The sequence below is a fragment of the Rattus norvegicus genome, chromosome 4 (genome assembly GCF_021556685.1).
Source record: "Rattus norvegicus strain SHRSP/BbbUtx chromosome 4, alternate assembly SHRSP_T2T, whole genome shotgun sequence".
Lineage (NCBI taxonomy): Eukaryota > Metazoa > Chordata > Mammalia > Rodentia > Muridae > Rattus > Rattus norvegicus.
Genome location: NC_141537.1, coordinates 172,959,058 through 172,965,565, shown reverse-complemented (window position 1 = coordinate 172,965,565; position 6,508 = coordinate 172,959,058).

Genomic DNA, 6,508 nt, shown 5'->3' with positions numbered 1-6,508 from the left:
CGCAGGGAATAAATTATCCTCCAGTTCAAGCTGTCCAGAAGTAATTCTCATTAATAATAACACTCCGACAACAGTCTGCTTCCCACAATGACAGCAAGTGCTAGAAGCTTTAATATTACTCCCGAAACCAGAGTCACATCCCAGACGGCTGGCCCAGCTCACCATATGCAGCACAGAGGCAAAGTTTAGAAGAACAAAGACGTTTGGTGTTTAACTGGCCACAAAGCTCACGAGCTGGACAGGAAGGTGGAAAAATTCAAAGGGACTTTTCTCTACCAAGCTTCCTTTTCCACTTCATGCTACATAGTAAGTTAATCTTCTTCACCTTAGTGAATATATCGAAGGGGATAGTTTCCCAAAGTCTCTCTTCTTCCCGGGAAGAAACAAATTGTCCGTTGTAGTGCCTTCAGGCTGTGCATGGGACCTCAAGACTATAGAAGATATGTGGTCCATGAAGGCAGAGATGATTATGGACATAAATAGAGTTAGAGATAGTAACAGAGAAACATGAAGACAGAGAGAAAATAGATAAATGATAGGTAGGTAGACAGGTGGATAAATAGATAGGTAGGTAGATAGATGGATAGATAGATAGATAGATAGATAGATAGATAGATAGACAGATAGATAGATAATACATAGATACATGATAATAGATGGTAGATAAATATATGGTAATAGATTATAAGTAGATAATAGATGATAGATTAGCTGATAGATTAGATGATAGATGATAAATACATAGATGATACATAGAGGATAACAGATGATTAATAGATGATAGATAGATGATAGATAGATAGATAGATAGATAGATAGATAGATAGATAGATAAACAGACAGACGATAGACAGAATGAATGAATCTCAGCCTACAGTTGACACTGGATATTGCTATGACACTCTGCCAATGAGACTCTTCATCTTATCCACATGTACAACTTCAAGTTTTGTGAGAACTTAGGACCTGGGATCTACAAATATCTCAAGAAAGAAATACTAGAAACCCCATTCTGCTTGCGCTCTAACTTAAGTTCACACAGCATTCCTACACTGTATTCTGCAATCACGGGATTCCATATCAACTCAAAACAAGGCAACGGACTCTTTCTCTTCCTGAAGGAGTGAAGTCTAATGCTTCATCAGAATAAAACTGTTGCCATGGGATGTTAGGTTTCAGGTTCAGTATCCGCTAGAGTGTGTGTGAGCAGAGATGATTCTTCGTCACCCAGTGTGGCCCAAAGAAGCCAAAAGTTGGGGCAGCACCCCTGGCCTAGATGAGCAAAAGGGTGGGGCAGAAGCATCCTAGGCAAACTCAGGAAGAGGCATAATCAGAGCACACAAGTGGGAAGCAGAGGTCACAGCTTAGCTTACAATGAACATGGCCCCTCGTACACTGAACCCAGACATCAAGTCTCCAGACCAAAGCAGTCTGAGACATCTCTGTTTCAAAGCAATCACTCAGTCAGAAATATAATGGAGACTCTGACAGAAACTACACAGCCATTAGAGAGCCTTGTTAGGTAATCATTGCAATGTAAGCCTGAACCAATAAGGACCTGGTTAACGGTGACGGTGCCCAGTATGGAGACAAGAAGAGACGCAAACTAGGGATTCAACGTTGAGAAGCGAACAAACGAAATTGTTCGTAACAGCTTTTACCATATATCTTTCACCTTGGAATTATTCTTAGCCACACATTATATATCTGAAACCTTGAGACACAGAGGTGTTGTTACTTCCCCAAGGACAGCCATGTCTCACAGGGTGAACACTGAAAGATGACCCACTTAGCCATGAAGCAGCAATGCTCAAGTGTGTGGGTGACCCAGGGAGAGAAGTCAAGGAGCGTTACCAGGTTCCCGCCTTATGAGGCTCAGTGACCATCGATGCTACTCAACTAGACAAACGGAGTGGGGTAAAGAGCTAAACGTTACAGGAGAGGAATTTCACACGATGAATTTGATGTGTCTCTAGGAAAGCAAGTGATACCCTGTGCCCTGACAGTTGTACATCTGAAGCTTTGTTTGTACAAAATTCTTCAGTCGTTAAGAATGTATATTTGAAGAGAATGTCAAGGAACATCTGGACATGTTTCTGATTTTATAAATGAAGAAATCTAAATCTAAGGAGTCAGTGTGGTTTGCCCACGGTTAAACACCAAGTATTTACCTGGCAAACCTTACTCCGACCATCAGTGTAACCCAGTGGGAGAAGTCTTTCCAAAAGTTATTAGGGAAGAAGAAATGAGTCAACAGACAAATGATAGATTTATTTTTTAATTCAGTGTGACTTCTAAAGGAATCGTGAAAAGCTTTGCTACGTGTATCATCTATCACCAGACACATACTCAAAACCTTCTATCTTCGTAGGAGAAGCACTGATCATTTTCACAGTCTCCTAGCATGTGCTGAGACACCAAAACTGACCTCGGCTTAAGAATCAGACAAGACTGGGTATAAACTGAGTCCCCAGCTGGCAGTAGCTGAGTAACCTTTGATGAACTATTTATCATCGCAGAGATTCGATCTCCACATCTGCAAAACAGGGGGGATATATTCTATATGATTCTGGCCCTTCCGTGATATACTAGCATGAACCAAAGACCCCCCCCCCCAGGCCCTGGGCTTTTCAATGCAAATTAGCCAATAGTTATTTTCCTTTCCCATCAGCCAGCAAATGTTTGCTGGAAATCATCCCTGCTCCCGAGTAATTTGTGAGTATGCATCAATTCTTATTTTGCTTGTTAGATCAGCAAAACTAAGAGTATCTGCTTTTCCCATTTATGCTAGTACTAACAGAAGTTTATCCACTAATAACCAGCACCTTGATATCAGATCCCAACTGCATCCAAATCTCAGCCTGAAAGGAATGAAGATGCAGAAATCTCGTTTATTGGAACTCGAAGTCTCTGCTGGTTCATCATAGCATGTCTTAGCCCCATGGAGTTTGGATTGTCTCCAGACACACAATTAACAAGTCTTCCCTGCCTTCCTACAGATAATTAGATTATGGATGGAGTTAAGCATCCCACAGACACTCACCGTACGACATCATTCACGAGATGCAATGGAACAAACGAGGTCTTCATTGTCTATTGAAAGTGTCCATGAATTCTTCATTAAAACAAGAGCCTTCACGGATCTAATGTGTTTCCTTCTTTAATGAACAGCAGTTGTTAAACCCATCTGTCCCCCTGCACAACCATTTTCAAAAGTAAACTGAGGTCTGCTCATTTGTGAGGAATCTGAGGAGTCGCGACCTGTCCTCTGGTTTGGCTGGAGAGAGGCACTCAACGAGCAGCTGAACGATATCTGCTGAGGCCCAAGTACAAGCCAGTCTAACCAGTCAGTGGATTCCAGGTTCAGTGAGTGACACTGTCTCCATAATTAAGAAGGAGAATACTGAGAAAGACACCAGGAGCTTGTGAGGCAAGCACTTGACCTGTGAGCATTGTCCTAGCCAAATAAAATCGACTTTGATGTGCTGTAAATTGTATCACTGTGCTAGTAACATATGCAGCTTTTGTTTAAAAATTTCCCCACAATTCAATTTTAGCATCTGTTTGGAAGATCTGAGGTCAAGGGCTTCTCCCAGGAAATCCAATGCACACGGAAGCACATGGCCTGGCCAGGTAAACCCAGTGCAGCAACAGTGGCACAGATGGTACAGGTGTAACCACTTTCCTACTATTGAAGGCCTACTCCACATGGTGACTCTCACGTCTGACAGTGTCAACAGCGCCAAGAACCTATGACTGCATAGACCACAGACCTCAGGAGAGAAACTGCTACTATTACTCTGCTAAGTGACCATCATTTAGGATGAACTTCTAGTGGCTTATCTTCTCAAAGGTTGAGTCCATCCCCCAGCCCATTGGGGATGCTTCTTTTTGCAATATACGATGAGCAATGCAGAGACCCACAACCAATCAACACCCAGAAAACAAGTGACTGCAGCACTTGCTGTTAAGTAATACTGGATCATACCCTGTGCTCACAAGGCTCAGGGGTCACTGGAAAACGGGGAGCTGAAATGGAAGAATCAAAAGCAGTGGGGAAATGGGAAAACTGTTTTCTTGACACAATGATACAGGCTCAGCTGCATGTGTGAACTCATGGTATTGTGATATCATCCCAAAGACCTGGGTAAGATCTAGCCGGGCAAAGTCTTAACAGAAATGGGCACGAGATCATTGGGCAAGTCCCACCCCCAAATGAGAAACTATTGGTAACTGGTCGCTCTGTGGGAGAGAAGTAGAGAGCATTTTGTTCAGGGACGTGGTCCCTGAGAGGCTACCATGCTCCAATAGATGGCCCTATTCTTAGACACATATTAGCAACACTGAGTAGACTCAGCGGGTTTAGAAAAAAAGAACACATTAAATTTAGAGAGGAAAAAATGGCACAGGAATAGAGAAGGAATAGAAAGAAGAAGAATAGGGGAATGAAGTTGTTAAAACGCACCTCATGCTTCTATGAAATTTTCAAAAAATATAAAACATAGATGAAGGAAAACCAAAAGGGAGAGACAGACAGACAGAGAGAGAGAGAGAGATAGAGAGAGAGAGAGAGAGGAGAGAGAGAGAGGAGAAATCTCCACTCTGTACTGAATTAGCTGAAATGGATAAGAATGTTTGATCAAATAGGAAAAAGGAGACCTCTCACCTCCTTAGTTGCCTACTATGAAAAAAATCACATAATTTCTGCATTGATCTAGCTATTTGTATTGAGGCAATTCTGGCTAAGAATAAAATATGAAAAGAGAGAAGCAAATAGAGAAGGAAGGAACGGAGAAGAGAGGAAGAGAAGAACTCGTCGGAATGCAGAACACTTCCGTCCTGAAAGTGTGGAACCGCTGTTCTCATAAACCCATGAAGAATGGAGCCAGCTGGACGTTAATGGCTTCTCGGCCGTTCCTGGTCTTCGCTGTGCTGAGTGTACACTGGAGATTTTTCTGCAGTGGTGAGTGAGGAACACTCTTCCTTTCCAATCGTTTATGGTCGCCGAGGAACCTGCACTGTGAGCAATGGGTTGTTAGTTATATAACTCGAAATTTACATATGATTATCAACCTGATTGCCTCTCAGGTTGTCCCAAAGCACTCTCCCAGGAACTTCAATTTGTGCAAAAAAATGTTTTTAAGAAACAGTCTAAAAAATGTATGTTCCATTTTAAAATCGGGTTGCCTCCCCTGCCTTTTCGGCTATGTAAATGATGTCAAGTTGGTCATCATGATCCTCTGAAAGAGAAGGCTGAGGATGAGAACCAAAAAAGAGCAAGCGGAGGGGATAGGCAACAGCAGGGAGCCCTGTGGAAGAGTGAGCGGAAGACACTCTTCTCAGGGAGAATGACTGAACAGGTAAGGACCACGGGCTGGCCACCATCTCAGCTATTCTACTCCCGTGAGGTTGTGAAATTCTCAAGCTTCCCATCAGCCCTGAGAGAAGGAGAAGCTGTGAGCTGAGGAAGTTTAGAAATAGAGAAAAAGACAGACTGACTTAAGCTGTCATTCGTAGGTGTGGAAAAGGGCGCCTCTGGGTGTGGGTTCAGTTGAATTGTGTTAAATGAGGTTGAATGTTTACACAACCAAGATATTTGTCAATCCTGTGTCAGACCCGCACACATACAAACGATCCCTAGGAAAGCCGTTTGCAACGTCGTCCTTGTCCAGACTTTCTTCAGCCTCCAATATCCACCAGTTTTACCAACCACATAAAAGTAGAGATCGCATTAGTTTATATCTGGACTTCTACTTTTGACTGGTAATTATAGCAATCAGGAAAAGAAAGGAAAGTGGAGGGGAGAAAGAAAAAAGGGAATTTAAGGAAGGGAGAGAGATGAGGAGAGGCAGGGTCGAGGAGAGGGGCGAACAGTGGGTCTCTGTAGCCCAGGCCTTTGCCTTAGTCAGCCTACCATCTGTGGTTACTGATTGCCTGACTGTTCCGTAACTGAAAACATCTTAGTTTAGATGACAGCACTCGTGACAGAGACAGGGAGGGAAGATGGGGAAGAGAAGGAGAAAGGGAAAGACTCACCTGAATCGTGGCACTAAAATGGGTACTTGCTGATGTCTAGCAATTTCCAAAGTTTAATAGACATTCATTAGCTCCAAGAATTAGAATACACACACACACACACACACACACACACACACACACACTTTTAAGCAACAGTTGTTGTGTTGCAATACATACATTGCTCAAGTGAAGATTTTAAAAGATGTTTAGCTGACTGTGTTAATATTCCCATGAGAACTAAAAACACAAAACATAGCCACAGTACTTTCCAGTCAGGACACTCCTTCTGCTTCACATCGGAGTTAGCAGTCCTTCCCCCGTGGAGATCCATGTGGTCACCTTCTCTGTTTGTTTTTCACAGTCCCATAGTGCCTTGTATTTCTCCCCTGTGTTGTATTAATTGTTGTTTTATTTATCATTTTTAATGTAGTGATGTGTGTGAGTGTGTCTGTGTCTCTGTGTGTGTGTGTGTGTGTGTGTGTGTGTGTGT